Here is a 16,191-nt window from a genome sequence, read left to right on the forward strand (position 1 = left end):
TGCCGTTCAGGAGTACATAAAGACTCCTCCCATTTGTGCCCAGACGCTGTCTCCCCTAGGAAGCAAACTAGCTCCCCTCATCCCAACCCCATTTTCATCATCCTCTAGGTGAAATTGGTCAAAAACAATCAATCAGCCCGTCCATCAGTCCATCAACAAACAGTCCCTGTGGGCTTACTTTGTGCTAATTGCTTGCCAGGCCCTGGGGGCATGAGACACCTGCTCCCCACCCCCCTGGAGCTCCCAGTCTAGTGGGAAATCTCTCCCCAGCCCCCCTCGCCCGCTCCCTCTGCCTGCCCCTCTTCTGACCCTTGATCCCTTTCGTGCCTCTCTCAGGGCCTCAGATCTCTGTCCTGGCACCCATGGGCAGTGACGGGCGGCACCCCCAGGGGCCGACCACACCCTTTTTGGGCTCGGGTTCCATTTCAGGGTTCAGGCTGGTCTCTGCGCTTCCTGGGGAGGTTTCTGTGCATTAGTCACTCTGCTCAGGGAGCATGGGAGGGCAGAGATGATGGGGTCACTAGGAGGCAGAGAAGGAAGTCTGGCCTGCAGAGCAAGGACTTGGCCTGGGGCCTCACAGCCTCTGGGCTGCTCTGGAACGACCAAGGCCAAGCTCGCCTTGGAGAGAAAGGAAAGCACAGGTGGAGGTGGGTCTAGTTGATGCTGGGGCTGGGTGTGGGGCTCCCACGTAACTTGCCTGATTTGCCCGCACACCCAGAGGAGAGGGGAACTGGCTCCCCTGGGGTGTCCGGTCCTGCACGGACTCTCCTCCTGCAGGTCTGTAACAAACCAACAGGCTTCCGCTCGGCAGCGAGCTTCAGGCCCTCAGACCTGCTCCCTGCGGCCACCGCCCTCATCACCCTCCCGGACTCCCCACTCTGGTTCATCCTGCACCAACCGCCCCATTCACTTTGGTGCAACCTTGCTCCTTCGTCACTCCTGCTGAACAACCCTGCTCGGTCCCTTGCCCCGGCCTCGGCGGTTAATGCACCCATCCCTGCCCCAGCCGGTTCTCCGACTAACCCAGAAACAATGGGACGGACCGCCACATTCACCCCACCCCAAACTCTGCCTGGGAGGGTTCTTTAGGGAAACAGAGGGAGAAAAATAGAGAGGTTCTCTGCATAATAGTGTACCACAGTTGTGAGTTGTCCATGTTGGCGAGAAAGGCGTGCTGGTTTTGTGGATGGGCCTTTCTGAGGCTGGACATGGAGCGCCATTTTCTTTTATCCTCTCCTCCTCCTACCCAGCTTCTGAAGTCTCCTTGCCAGCTCCACGAAGAGGAAACTCGGACCGAGTCACAGCCCTGGGCTGATGGGAGGTTGATGGGTGTGTGTGTGTGTGTGTGTGTGTGTGTGTGTGTGTGTGTGTGTGTGTGTGTGGAGAGGGGTTGTTGGGGTCAGAGCAGAAAATCCCGTGTCCCCAGCTCCCAGTGGGCGACTGACTGTGGCAGGGATAGAAACCCATTCCTGAGAGACACAGGCTCCAGGACTCCCTGACAACTTTGTCAAACCTTCCGTAGAGTCCTGGAGGTCTGCGACATTCCACGCAATCTGTTCCTTCTCTCTCCTTCCCTGGGGTTCAGGTCTGCGCAGCGGCCTGAAGCTCTCCCTGCATCTCCAGCTCCCTCCCTCCTTAGCTCCTCTCACAATCACTCCCCCAAATAAAATCCCTGGGCATTTAATCCCAACCCTTGGTGAGTGTTTTGTGGAGGATCTGGACTAACACAATTGGACTGTGCATGTCTCCCCCCACCGCCCCCCCCACACCTTCAACCTCAGGCAAACCCAATCCACCGATTCTACCAGCAGGGGGCATAGCTCACAGAGAGAGTACCCTTCTGCCCTCCTCCACCAGGCCCAGTCGGGGAAGAGCCCACGGGGGAGAGCGTGCTCCTTTGTCCTCCCATCTCCACCCCAACCTCCATGCCTTTGTCAGCCTCCTCTTACACCTGCCAAACTTAGCTGTCCTTCAGAGCCTTCCTCAAGGTCAAGGCAATTCAAGAGGATGCTGGAGGGCATCAGAGCTGGATACCGGAGCACTCTTGGCTCCCTCTAGGACCCAGGTGTGGAGGGGCGGGGAGGCCCTGCAGAGCTGTTCTCACTGGCTCCTCCCTGGACTGGGCCTGCCAGGTCTGTCTGGGGGTCTGTCTGTGGTAGTTGGGGTGGGGGGATGGGGGTGGGAAGTCACTTGGGGTGCTGCCTGAGTAAGGAGGACTTGGGCTGTGGTTCCATCTGCCCACCCAGGCTCTGAGGGCACAGCACAGTGCAGGGAGGCCCAGTTGCACTCAGCCTCTAGTTCTTGGCATTGCCCTGTGTCCACGTGGAGGGTGGCCCCTAAATAAGGTTTATTCTATTCTGTGATAAACAAATGTGGCCACAGCCTAGTGGCCACGCAACTTGATAAACGACAAATACCCACAAATTGACCTGTACGGGAAAACTGGCAGGCTTGGGTTCAAATTTTGCTTGTTTCCCGCTTACTAGCTGTGTGAACTTGGACAAATTCCTTAACTTTTCTGAACTTGATTTTCTTAGCTAAAGAGAGGTAATAGCAACACTTACCGCCTAAGCTTATTGGGAGGATTAGATGAATAACATGTAAAGTTCCAAGCGCAGGGTTTTCTCCAAGGGACGGACGGTTCGAAATGAGGACAGTGATGACCCCTGGAGGAAAGTTTGGGAAGTGCTGGGGGTGGTTTCCCTTGTCAGCATGCCTCAGGCCACTGGTGTAAAAGGCCCCCAGTACACTAAGCAGTAAAGCTCAACGAGGAAATGTCCTCTATTCTACATGGCAAAGTAGGTTTGGGCATAATTTTAAGACACACTGAATTTTCCAGGAAAGCAACTATTGGGTAAATTGAGGGAATTTCATGTGTTTTGTTTGGCGTTTTACCAAGTTGTTCACTGATTTAGAGAATCTTACCACTGACAGTATTGCCACTTGTGGTATTTGAGTGGCCATAAAGTGCACTTCTCATACTCTACTGTGCACACGCACCCGCTGGGAACCCTGTGGAGGTCTGCACTTCTCCCAAGCCCCCAGGAGGGGCCGCTGTTCTGGGGTCCTCTAGCGCAGCCGCACCCGACCATCCCAGACAGAACGTGTTTTATTTATTATAGATTACTCCTCTCTTATTCTTCCTTTGTATGACAGGGCACCATATTCCGGTGAGTCCCCCAGGAAACAGACTCTAAGAAACATTTGTGTGTGCCTGGGGTATGTTCTCGGAAACCCCCGTGAGGGGTGGGAAATGCAGGATTGGGCAGAGGGAGAAGTTGCACCAGGATGCGGTCACAGGAGAGGCCTCCGCTGATCCCTGCCGAGCTCAGGACCTGCGGTTGGCCCTTCAGAGATGTCTCACCCTGAAGCAGGAGGGGCCGGCTTTTACCCCACATCAGTCACTGGAAGTGATCGGGCATTACCTTGGCTCTCGTGTCTGGCAAGTCCTAGGGAGGCCTCAGCTGTGAGCCTCCCACAGCCAGCACTCCTGCCGCTGGGGGAGGGGCAGGGCCTCTCCTGGATGAGGGACCCGGGCAGGACACCTGGCATCCTGTGTGAGGGGTCGGTATTCAGAGTTTTTAAATAGCATATGTGAATAGATGATATTATGTCTGAAATTTTATTTTACAATAGTAAAGAGGATGTTTCAAAATATTTGTTACAGAAAGGGAGCTCTGGGTTTAATTTAGAACCTTTGAACATAGTAATTGGTGTACGTGTCTATTAATAAAAATAATAGTTCGCCAAACTTGACATTTATTGGGTGCTTACTACGTGCCAGGCACTGTTTTAAGCACTTGAAGATCCATCAGTGAACAAAGCAACAAAGCAACAATGCCCCCTGCCCCTGTGGAGGTTACATTCTAGCAAGTGCCAAAGGGTTACAGACTGTGATCCCAGTTTTCGGTTTTAGGACTGCATCTGCCCTCCAGGTGGTCTGCCACCCATCCCGAAACCCATACCAGTCAGTGGGCACCTCGTTCACAGTGAAAGCCTCTCCTCTCTTCCTGCTCCATCCAGGCTGACTGCGTGTAACCGATTCCTTTTGGCTTCGTCGCTCACCTCAGTCACGTTCTCATTACTAGCTATAGAAACTACCTCTGGCTACTTTAAACAGAAAAGGAATGTGTCACAGGATACTGAGTAGCTCACAGATCCTCTAGGACAGCCAGAGGGCCACCTCGTAATGCGCAACAGTGCTAACGCACCCCCTGATTGATCGCACCCTAAATACCCAACAAAGGAAAGTAGGAATGTTTCTTCAAGAAGGATGTCATCTGAAGCCTCTTCGGTCCTCTCTACACACTGTTCAGCAGACAATAATCCTCAGGCACAGAAAGAGCCCCCCCCCGCAAAGTGACTGACATGATGGGAAAGTAGACAATAGAATAGCCCCACAGATGATGGCGATATTGACGGCATTATTCAAGGACTTGAGGACAACTGTGATTACCATGTTGAGGGAAATGGGGAAAAACTGGGTGAGAAGGGCCTTTTCAACAGTTGAAAATACTTGTCACCAACCAGCTTGCACCGCCAGAAATATTAAATGAAGTTCTCATACTAAAGGAAAATGGCTGCAGATGGAAGCACAGACCTGCAGGAAGAAAATGAGATCATTAGAAAGAATAAATATACACTAAAATGATTATGCAAAAATGCATAACTAAAAGCAGCTAGTAAAGGAGAAAAAAGTGGAATAACAAATCTGTCCAAGTTTTAAAGGGCTCAGAGGTCTCTAGCAGGGAACTCACATCTAAGCCGGCTGAGGAGAGTCTCCAGAGAGCCAGGACCGTGGCCCTGGGCAGGACTGGTCAGAACGTGTAGGTTGTTTCCTTGAGGGAGGGGAGGATTGGGGTGGTAAACTGTGACAGATTTCATTATTGGCCAAGTCTTCTCTGCCCCTCCCTCCGGCACCCCCCTTACGTGGAGCCCCGTGTTGCCAAACTTGGCCCTGTGACTTGCTTTTCCGTCACTGGAGTGGAAGTGAAGCATATGCCTTTTGAGGCAAAGAGCTCCAGGATTCCTACCTTTGTGCTGGTTTCCGCCCCCCTCTGCAATGAATCTGGTATGTCCAAGATAGGGGATCCTTCATCAGCCTGGGGCCCAGAAGGAAGGACAGAAAATAAACGTTTTGGTGATGTGAAGGGAGAGTGGCTCAAGAGTAGCTCAGCCTCAGCTCCAGTGGAAAACTTCCAGGGTTCTGCTCTGATGCTGGACGGTTTTGATGATTTCTTGCCCAACATTCCATTCACTCATTCATTTATTCATTCAATTCTTACTAAGTCCCTGAACCCAAAGGTGCTGAAAAACAAAGATGACTAATTCAGTCCCTGCCCCCATGTCCTAGCCAGCCGGGCCAGAAGTAAACAGCTCCAAGAAAGCGGCCCTACTCACAGCTGGGGGGCTTCGGGGGTGCTTGTTGAGTGTTGACTCAACACTCAACAACTTGACAAGAGAACAATAGTAATAAGATAAAGACCACTGAATTCCCCTAAATCTCTTCCACTCCTGCCAGTGTCCCCACAGTCATGTTATTTGGCTGTCACCAGCGCTCCGGGACCATTTGAGGGACACCTCTTACGGTTTCGGCAAAGCCTACCCACAGGTCCGGATGGATTCACGCGGCAGTTTGAGCCCCATGTTTGCTGAAAGGCCGAGGGCCTGGGCCAGGAAAGGGAGGTGCTCAGACCCTCACAGCGGCGGGCCAAGCGCTAGTGGGGAGTCACACGCTCAGGAGATGGGGCACGACTGTGGAACAGGGTGACTGTCATGCCAATGAGTTTGGGAGGATAGGGGACACTTCCCTTTGATGAAACTGGGGTACCCATTGCTGGGTGAGCCAGAGGCCACCTTCTGGGGGGGTCTCAAAGCCCATCTGGGCCTCTTTCCCTCCGCAGGGTCATCCTGCACCCAGGCCCTGACTGACTCATTTCTGGAAGAGACGTGCCCAGACTGGAGCCCAGTCAAGGAGCTGGGCTCAGCTCCTCAGGAGCCCCTGAAGAGAGGGTCTCGAGGAGGAGGCCCTCCCACAGCAACCCCTGGCACCACTGGCCCCTCCGTGAGGGCAACCCCAGTTTCTGCCCTGAGTCTGGGTCCTCAAAGCTCAGTCTCCCTCCCAGGGCCCCAAGGACAGCCAGGTAAGGGCCCAAGTGGGGGGACAGAACACTTATCTTTGCAAATGAACATGTACACGCTTTTCTGCATTTTTCTGAGAGTCTAGGAGCTTGGGTTTCCAGCCGGGCTCCTCCATCGAGCCTCCGGGGAATCAGGAACCATCAACCTCAGATAATTTTCTAACTCACTAATAAGCACACTTTTTACAATGGGTCTATCTCTATAATGTTTGATTTCCTTTGAGTATAAAATTATACACACACATGCACGCATGCACACATACATGATTTAGAAAGTTGAGAAACTAAAAAATATATATATGTGTACATATGTATGTATGTGTGTGTGTGTGTGTATATATATATATATAAAGAAGAACTAAAGATCGCCACTATTTCACCACCCACAGTCAGGCACCACTTTCTTAGGATGAATAACCCATAGGTTCTTTCTCTGAGGTTACAATAGAACTGCTATGGGTAGCTTTTATAACCACAACTGCATTCTTATTAAGACCTTAGCATTTGTTCAGGGAATATGTGTTTGAACAACAACACTGTTCAGTAATCAGGGCCCCAGTGCAGCAATGAGCCCCCTTGCGGGACCCTCTCCTGCATCCCTATTCTTCAGCTGCTCTAACCTGCAGTTTGTGCCAAGTGCTTTACATTCTTATTTCATCGAATCCCTACAACCACCTGAAAACATGTTTTATTATGCCCATTTTATGGATGAAGACACTAAGACTCAAAGAAACTAAAGAGCCTGCCAGAGGCAGCAAGTGGAGAGCCCAGGTCTGTGGGTTCCAAAGCTCATGCCCTTTCCACGGCAGCATGCAGCCTGCTGAAAGCCCTCTGGGGATTGCCCGGGCCGGAGAAGAGGCTGAGGGAAGATTCAGGAAACATCTTCTGGTCCATGTGGAGGTTTACTTGGAGGGGCTAGTGCCTGTTCTGAGAACAAGGCTAAGCATATGGCCAGAGGCATGGCTAAGCATCCCCCATTGCAAAGGGAACTCTATTATAAGCCACGGTCTGTACTGGGAGGCAGCTAGGTGGGTGCTAGAGTAACCCAGATCTGAATTTGGATTCTAATACCATCTCTGTGATTTTGAAAAAAAAAAAAATCACCTAACCCTTCTGAGTCTCAGTTTCCTTCGTCTGTAAAATGGGACCAATAACATCTAATTTGTGCGGTTATTGTATTAGATGAAATAAGGTCTGTGAAGAGCCTACTGCTTAGTAAATGCTCCATAAAGGTAGTGCTGGCCTCTGAGATGGAGTTTGTGGGTGGTAGGGCTGGGGTCCTCGGGGTGATGCTAATTAAGTAACAGGGCCAATGCAAGTTTTCTAGACGGGGATAAATCCTTGATTGGCCCATGGCTTTCTCCTATTTGTACACCCTCAGGAGTGCGAATCTGAGAGGCAGATCCCCTGTTCTAGTCTGAGGCCTACTATTTGAGACCCTGAGAGGTAAAAGATGGCGGGTGGATCGGGGAAGGAACCCAGACCCCGAAGTAACAGCAAACCAGCAGCGACGCTTACTTTTTTTTTCTCCCTCTGGCATCTCCTGGCTTGGACTCAAAGACAGCTGAAAACTGGAATTGTGGTCTGGGGGAAGACAGAAGGAGTTCCAAAGAAGCTCTCTATTTCTGGTCCAAGGAACAGAAAAAGGACTCATGTGTCTGAGCGAGGGGAGGAAATCTACACCCGGTCGTGTTCTGTCCCCGCTGCCCGGCAAACCCACACCAGCAGGGACGGCAGCGGCCGGAGAGACAGCCACAGCTCCAAGCGAGAGAACTCTGGTCCCTGACCAGACAGCCTGTGGTCCCAGAAGGACGGGGGAAACCTCATTGCTTTCCCCCCTCTCTCCATTCCCTCTTTGCTTGGTCCCACGCAGGCGCAGTCGTGGGAAGTGATGATGGAGCAGACAAACTCAACTCCTGGCTGTCACACCAGAGAATCAGAAAGGGGGTTATGGGAAACAAAAAGGGCCAACGAGGGGCGCCTGGGTGGCTCAGTCAGTTAAGCGTCTGCCTTCAGCTCACGTCGTGATCCCAGGGCCCTGGGATCGAGTCCCACATCGGGCTCCCCGCTCAGCGGGGAACCTGCTTCTGCCTCTCCCTCTGCAGCTCCCCCTGCTTGTGCTCTCTGTCAAATAAATAAATAAAACCTTAAAAAAAAAAAAGAAAGAAAAGAATTACACCAGATTAAATGCTAAACACTGAGAGAAGTTGATAAAATAGAAGAAAAATGGGATGTTAAATAGTGGTTGTATTCAAGTGTCAGACTACATCTGAGCTAAAAAGACTTTATTTTCTTATGTTCCAGAAATTCTAAAATGAGAGTGTTCTTTTGGCAAAGAAGGAAATGTTTTTGGGGGGAAGAACAAAAAGACCACTCTTTTCCTTTTGGTAGGGGGCATAGCTGGAACAATGGCTTGTCTGAGGTTAAGCAAACGTCATGCCTGCTAGCGCATTACCCGTTTTCTCCTGACCATACCTCCAGCATCTAGATCAGTATTAGGTCTATAGTAGGAATGCAGTGTTGGCTGAATAAATGGATAGATGACATATTTGGAAATATTTGATACTTGACTTTTTAAAATACCTAGTAGAGACATAAAGGAGTTGAAAATAAGAATTATTCCAAATGGGAACTATGTAACTGAGACAAAGAAAAATAAATGCACGAGAGGAAGCTGTTAGCCTCCTCACCCGTGGGTTAGGCTGTAGGGAAACAGAGCGTAAGCATCAGACAAGACACAGCACTCATAACCCCAGGGCTTTGAGCAGCCAAACCACTTCACCAAAATATAGGCCAGACATGGATTTTCTGCAGTTCTGCCATCCCTCTCTGACCAGCTCTCCCTTACCTCCACGGCCAGAACCTTCCTGAGGTTCTGAGGGGAAGCAGGTAAGTGAGAAATGTGGGCAGCTGACAGGCCAAGAAGAGGGAGGGTGGGGGGCTTCCCCTGAGGCTGAGTCCTTCTGGAGGTCTGCCCTTGACACAGGGGGCTCACTGCACCCAGGGACCTCCCTGGTGCTGGCAGGGGAGGAAGGGACTGGGGGGCCAGTGATTTCCCATGATAGACGGGATGTCTTACATTAATACAATTAATGCATTCTAAGTACCCGACAGTAGCCACTCACTCAGTTCCAACGGCGGGGTGGGGGGGGGGGGGAGAAAGGAGGGAAGGGCAGGGAGAAGAAGGGAGGGGGGAGGAAAGGAAGGGAGGAAGGGCTGGGAGGGAAGAAGGGAAGGGAAGGAGAGAGGGATGGAGGGAAGGGAGGGAGAAAGGGAAATGAAATCAAAATGCTAACCTGGAAAACAACAAAAGCAAATAATTGACACACTTTCCTGGAGCACATGAAGAGGAATAAGATACAAGTCGGCTCTCTAGAACTTAAAACCTAATCATAGAGACAAAACCATCCCCCGAGGCCACCTTTCCAACTTTTTTCCTGGGCTCTCCCCTGCTTCCGGGCACCCCGGTCCAGCCACCATTTCCTACCACTCAAGTGCTTCTGTGATTTCAGATCTTTGCTCCTGCTAAGCTGCCCCTTCCTCTCATCACCGAGAGCCCAGAGAGCCTCGTCACTGCGCCAGAGGGCGGCTCGCGGCTACAGGGGACCGCTGGGGGACAAGCGCGGGGCCGCGGGCCGTGCACACATGCACCGGGGCTGCCTGGCTCGGAGGGGCTGGGAGACCATCAGCAGGACTGCAAGCAGTCCCTGGACAGGTGTAGAGCCAGGCTAGATGGGGCTACCAAGAGACACGTGAACGGTGCTGCTCCTCCAAGAACAGGCTGATAATTCCCTCAAACAAGAAAGAGCCGCGACAGAAGGCGCTAGAGTGTGTGGAGGAAGAGCCAAGCCCGCGTCCCGTGCTTGGAGAGAAGAGAAAGGCCGAAAGCAGTATTCCCAGGGCCAGTGAAACCAGATGGTGAGAGATGAGGCCCAGGTCATGGTGTCTAGCAAAAGGGCAATTATGACAACAAAACCTAAACAACCCAATTAAGAAATGGAAGACAGACAAGTGACCACAAGGACATGAAAGATGTTCCACATCACTAATCATAGGGAAATGCAAATCAAAACCACAAGATACCACCTCACGCTCATTAGGATGACTGCTATTAAAAAAAAAAAGCATAAGTTTTATGGTATGTGTATTTTACCACTATAAAAAATTTGGGGGGAAAAAACCATAACAGGAAGCCATTTTACAGTAGAACAGGATACAGAAGTTAAAAAAAACACAATCTCATATCTCAGAAATAATCAATTTTAATGTTAATTGAATATTAGTCAAACACTCTTTTAAGGATTCTCTGATTTGCTGTGTTGATTCCCATTCTGTAGATGAAATAGTTATAGTTAACCAATCCCTTATTATGGTACATTTTGATGGTTTCCGATTGTTTAATATTACAAACGCTTGGCAATTAAATTCCTTGCACATATTTTTAAGTGAATTATTTATTCAAAAAAGGGCAGTTAGGATGGGTAATGGGTCATGGGGGTGGGTGGGCGGGACAAGGCTGGGAGCACAGCCCTGGCCTAAGAGACCAGGGGCTCCTGGCAGCCAAGCAGGGCTACCCAAGGTCCACCAGCTCTTTGGGATTAGAGCAGAACTGCCTTTAGTTCAAGGCTTTACACACTTGATCATTTCCACGACCCCCCCTGGGAATCTTGGTAGAACGAAGATTCTAGTTCAGTAGGTCTGGGATGGGACTTGGGTTCTGCATGTCCAGCAGGTTTCCAGGTGATGCTGATATGGCTGGACCTCATGCTACCCTTTCAGTAGCAAGGCCTCAGGATAAAGGGTGAACACAGGGGATGGGGCCCATGACAAGGCTGGTGACAGGACTGAAGAGATTTCCCTCAGGATTTGGTTCTGTGGTTTGTAAAACTCCACCCTGACTCTACCTCACAGAGGCCAGCAAGAGAAGGGGGTTCTGAACACTCAGTGCCAGAGCCGCAAGGGCAGAAGTCATGCATCCTGGGGGCCATCCTGGTGGTGTCAGCAGGTACAGAGAAACCTGCAAGGGCAACGTCAGAGAAGACAGGGGGCGCAGTGGGAATGTCCCCAGCTGGAGAAAGCATGCATTTTTGCTTCACTTTTTCTTGTGGAAAGGAACATCCACCATCTTGAGTACAATAACCCCTCATACCCCCTCATCACCTTCAACAATATCAACTCGTGGCCCATTTCTTCCAACCATCCGGACTATTCTCAACAGATCACTTCAAAAATATTTTAAAACATATCTCCAGAATATGAGTCCTCTCTTGACTAACATATATGCTTTGTTGTCATGTTGTTTTTTTTTAAGATTTTTATTTATTCATTTGAGACACAGAGATACAGAGAGAGAGAGAGAGAGAGCATGAGCAGGGGGAGATGCAGAGGGAGAGGGAGAAGCAGGCTCCCTGCTGAGCCAGGAGCCTGATGCGGGGCTCAATCCCAGGACGCTGGGATCACGACCTGAGCCGAAGGTAGACGCTTAACCATCTGAGCCACGCAGGTGCCACTATGTTTGTTTTCATTAAGAAGAGAAAGCTTTCTGGAAAGCCATTTAGCAGTATTTGGTAAAATAATTTGTCACAAAATAGGGGCGCCTGCGTGGCTCAGTCGGTTGAGTGACTGACTCTTGATTTCGGCTCAGGCTGTGATCTCAGAGTCATGGGATCCAGCCCCACAGCAGGATCCCTGCTCAGTGGGGAGTCTGCTTGAGATTTTTCTCCTTCTTCCCCTCTCCCAGCTCTCCTGAGCACGAGTGCACTCTCTCTCTCTTTCAAATAAGTAAATAAATCCTTAAAAAAAATCATTTGCTACAAAACAAAAATGTTAACAAAACAATGTATTAAATAACAAAATTTCTGCATTTCATTTCAGCAGAATGAAAACCATGCAGTGTTTTAAAATTTGACATTTAATAACATTTGAGAAAATGTATTCAAGATATAAAAAACTGCCTGTGGTATGAAATATAAAGTAAAAAGGGGTTATAAAACAGTAGAAGCAGGATGACCTTAATTTCACAACACTATAACACACAACATGTACGTGCACAGGAAAGAAACCGGAAGAAAATAGATCAAAGTTCCAAGAGGCTTTCTGGGTAGTTTTAATTTTCTCATTGTGCTTTTCTGAATGTTCGACGAACAATGAGAATGTATGGCAATCATAAAAACATTAACAAAAGAATCAGTGGTGCCTGGCGCTTCCCAAAGGGCGCTGGTGTCATCCTAGGACTTGTCACTGGTGAGTGATTGCATGTTCTCCCTTCGCCCGCAGCATCTGCCCAGGCAGCCCCTGGTTTCTTTCCTAGATTTAAGGGTGGTCTTCAGAGCCCCTACCCAGTCCCTTTTCCCCGGCATTAGATCCTAGCTGGCCCCCATCTGGCTCCAGATGGTGGGCGAACCGGTTCCATCCCCTCCCAGCTCCCCTGGGATGAGTCCCCTTAAGCACCCATGGGTCTGGGCCAGCAGCTCTTGGATTTAATGGATTTATTGGGCAATGACTTTACACAATCTTCTCTCTCTGCGATCTGAATTTTAGCCTGACTGCAATGTCTCATTTGGCCAATAGGTGGTGCTGCGTAACCCAAAAGCACTAGTGCCCAGCGGTTCTGAAGATGGATTTCAGGGATCCTTATAATAATTGCTGGAGAGAGCGTGCTGACATAGCATAGCTACATAAGGGCATGCAAACCACCTGCCACTGTCACTACCATCATCACACAGGAATAGTCATTTCAATGTAAATGTAAGAAGACAGAAATCTCAGAATAAAGGCACTCCCTGAACTTGAATACATTTTAAGAAAAACTACATTGTATGTTCCTTATTCTTACCATTTCAACTCAGACTGATGAAAACTTGACCCTAGACCAGCACAAGCCTAGACCAGCACTGGCGCTGACCTGGCCTTTCGGAACCCTCTAGCCAAGGATTCCAGGGAGGTCCTTCCATTCCCCAAGGTCAAATTTCCATAAAAATCAATTTGCTTCAAATTAAGAATACCTTTGTGTTCCCAGTGTGCAGTGAAATACATCTACTAGATCTTTCCTCCACTCATGGTTAAAGTGGAGCAGTGAGCCACTTTTAAGCAGAGCTATCTCTCTTAAAAAAACAGAGGTTGGGGGCACCTGGGTGGCTCAGCCAGTTCAGCGTCTGCCTTCAGGTCAGGTCATGATCCCAGGGTCCCGGGATCCAGCCCCACATCAGGCTCCTTGCTCAGCGGGGAGTCTGCTTCTCCCTCTGCCTGCAGCTCCCCCTGCTTGTGTGCTCTCTCTCTCTCTGACAAATAAAACCTTTAAAAACAAAAACAAAAAACACAGGTTGACGACATCATTCCTCTGCTCATTCTCCTCTGCTCTCTCCCTTTGCCTACAGTCAAAAGGACCCAAGATACCACACCAGCAGCTTCATGATCCAGGCCTGCCTCACTCATCAGGATCAGGATCTTTAGCATAAAAGCTACCTCCAACTCATCCCAAGAACACAACAAAAGGATGGCCTCCAGGCTTACCGAACTTCGGCGCTTGAACGCAGTCTGTTCCCTCCAGCTGCAATGTTGGCATGCCCCTCACCTTCCTGACACATGCCTATTCTTCCCCAACAAGTCATCACAATGTCACCTACTCCAGGAAGCCACCTCCTCTGCTCCCAAGGCACCTGGCACATAATGATCTTCGAGTACTTATCACCCGGTTATAATGCCACCGTCCTCTGGGCAGACTGTTTGTTCAGCTTGGGTTCCCTCTTCAGGACTTGACTCAGTAAGGTACCCAGTGAATCCTTGCTGATTCACTGATTCTCCTTGTTGGCAAACAAGTCTGATCAGCTTTTTCAAAAGCCTCCCTTAAGATCTTTTCAATAAACCCAGGAGATGCTGGCTAAAGCTGGCAGGCTGCTTGGAGTAAGAAAAACAGCAGGAATCCCTGGGACTTAGGGAACTGGGGGTCTGGCAAAAGTACATTGCGTTTCCTGAGACTCTGAGGAGCCCCTGATCCTTTGGCGTCACCCTTGCAAAGTGTCTTCCTGAAATGTACTAGCTCTGCCGTCGCTTACCAAGAAACAACATTTTAAGAAATGGAGTTGAAAATGTCCATGATCGGGGCGCCTGGGTGGCTCAGTCGTTAAGCGTCTGCCTTCGGCTCAGGTCATGATCCCGGGGTCCTGGGATCGAGCCCCGCATCAGGCTCCCTGCTCCGCGGGGGGCCTGCTTCTCCCTCTCCCACTCCCCCTGCTTGTGTTCCCTCTCTCGCTGTGTCTCTCTCTGTCAAATAAAAAAAAAAAAAATTAAAAAAAATCTTAAAAAAAAGTCCATGATCTATAAAAAGGAATGAGTCTGTAGCCAAACTGAGCCACCCAGGCGCCCCAAAGAACAAGCTATTTAAAAAATAAAATGAAATTAAGGGAAATGGGAAGAGAAGACAAGTGTGCACAGAGTTGTGGTCAGTGAGTAATGTAAGCTACTGATAGAAACGGCAGGAACATGAAAAAATAAAATGTATAATGATTTCAGTTTATTGGGTACTTGTCATGGTCCACGCGCTAAGCAAAATACTCGATCTGTGCAACCTCATTTAATCCACACAACTGTTCTAAAAAGCAGGGATGACTGTCTCCCAGCTTATAGGCTCGGAAAATTTAACTTTTCCAAGATCAAGCGCAACTAGAATGGAATCCAGGTCTAACAGCAAAGCCCAAAGTTAACTTAATATTACCTTCTCTTTGGTGATATATTGTGACCAAATATTTTTTAGGGGCGCCTGGGTGGCTCATTCAGTTGAGCGTCTGCCTTTGGCTCAGCTCATGATCCCGGGGTCCTGGGATCGAGCCCCTGCCCCCCACCATCAGGCTCCCTGCTCAGCGGGGAGTCTGCTTCTCCCTCTCCCTCCGCCCACTCGTGCTCACACATTTACACATTCTCTAATAAGATCTTTAAAAATATTTTTTAATTGCACTTAAATATAATTGAATGAACTCTTGAATTAGTACACAGGGTATGCAGAACATTCTAGATCTGAAGACTCCAGACCTCCCAGGCCTCAGGGCTAGCTTGGAGCAGCAGACACACAGACAGCCCATCCGAAATGGTCTTTGTGTTGTTTTTAACAAACCTAAACCATCAGCTTCCTCTCTCATGATTTAGCTCTCTTCCTGCTCAGAGGCATGGTGAAGCTCAAAGGGCTAATTCCCTTGATCCAGTCATTTTCTAAGAACCACTAACAGACTGGTCATTTTTTTAAACGGGCCAAGGGTATTAATAGGTGGCTCACAGAAGAGGAAATATAAATTACCCAAATCATTTTTTATGCGTATTCACTCGTTGGAGAAATGCAAATTAAACCTAGGGAGACCTGTCTCGCCGGTAAAAATCGGAAAGCCCCGCAACACATGGAAAGCTCTCCCGCACTGGTGTCTGTGGCTGCCGAACCCCCCGCCCCCCGCCCCCCAACCTGGTGGAGAGCCGTTCAGCAAGGCCCATCGTGAGAGCACATACTCTTTGACTGTGGAGCTCCACTCCTGGGAACACAGACTTCAGACTGACTTGCAAGTGAAAAATAGTCCACATGCGCCATTTATTGCAAGAATGGTTGTAATTGTAAAGGACTGGAAACAACCCAAAGACCCTCCATCAAAAGGGGCCTGGTTAAATAGAACCAGGAACCCCAAATAAGAATGGCTAGGAACTTCAAAATACTGTAAGCGAAAAAAACAGCCTCTGGGCAGGGGAGGGGGCAGCTGGGGTGGGAGACTTCACTATAGACGCCTCGATACCTTCTGAGTTTTGTACCACATGAAATATTCAGAAAAACAAAATTAAAGTACACACTGAAGCCTTCCTTGTTACGGATGCTTCTGGCTTAGCTCCAGCTCTCTCCTGCAGTACACCCTGCCTCCTGGGAACTCCGAGAGCAAGAATATGGGCACTGTAAATCCATGACTGCATCGGGGAGACTCGGCTCCTCTACCAGCCCTGAAGGGGTTGGGGGGGAGCCCTGAGGGTCACCCCGGCCGCATCCACCCTCTGCCCACAGGTGGCGCCCCAAGGCCTGCTG

At 49.6% G+C, this 16,191-nt stretch overlaps 1 long non-coding RNA gene across 1 annotated transcript; it reads right to left on the reverse strand.

Annotated features, from left to right (window-relative positions):
• Positions 1 to 11,966: 11,966 nt before the first annotated feature.
• LOC148165019 (uncharacterized) lies at positions 11,967 to 14,396 on the reverse strand. The gene is made up of 2 exons (XR_015768583.1): positions 13,653 to 14,396; positions 11,967 to 13,434 (listed from the first exon to the last, which is right to left on the reverse strand). It is a non-coding gene; the product is annotated as an uncharacterized LOC148165019 (long non-coding RNA).
• Between the last annotated feature and the right edge of the window lie 1,795 nt (positions 14,397 to 16,191).

Source organism: Eumetopias jubatus, unplaced genomic scaffold (genome assembly GCF_037043125.1).
Source record: "Eumetopias jubatus isolate StellerSeaLion01/CBP00866 unplaced genomic scaffold, mEumJub1_p1.0 scaffold_1, whole genome shotgun sequence".
Lineage (NCBI taxonomy): Eukaryota > Metazoa > Chordata > Mammalia > Carnivora > Otariidae > Eumetopias > Eumetopias jubatus.